This window comes from Coturnix japonica, chromosome Z (assembly GCF_054131305.1).
Source record: "Coturnix japonica strain WE chromosome Z, WE-NBRP24, whole genome shotgun sequence".
In the NCBI taxonomy this organism is placed as follows: domain Eukaryota; kingdom Metazoa; phylum Chordata; class Aves; order Galliformes; family Phasianidae; genus Coturnix; species Coturnix japonica.
In genome coordinates this window covers 62,229,197-62,229,509 of record NC_140702.1, presented here as the reverse complement: position 1 = coordinate 62,229,509, position 313 = coordinate 62,229,197, and positions in this window count along the sequence as shown.

Here is a 313-nt window from a genome sequence, read left to right as displayed (position 1 = left end):
CAATGTACGTAGTATTGTAAGGATATGGAAGTATATAAAAAAGGAAAGGCGCGGTGAATTTAAAAAAAAGAAAGGAATGGAAAGGAAGGTCTAAAGGAAAATGTTACAGAACAGAAAGGGAATGTAGGTATAATGGTAAGGGAAGGGAATTATAAAAGAAGGGAATTTATAACAGAAAGGAAAGCAAAGGTAAGTATGAAAGGAAAGGAAAGGAAAGTATAAATGAAAGGTAAGGCTAAGTTTAAAAATAGGAATTGAAATGAAAGTGTAAAGGAAAGGAATGTATACAGAAAAGGAAATTATAAATAAAATT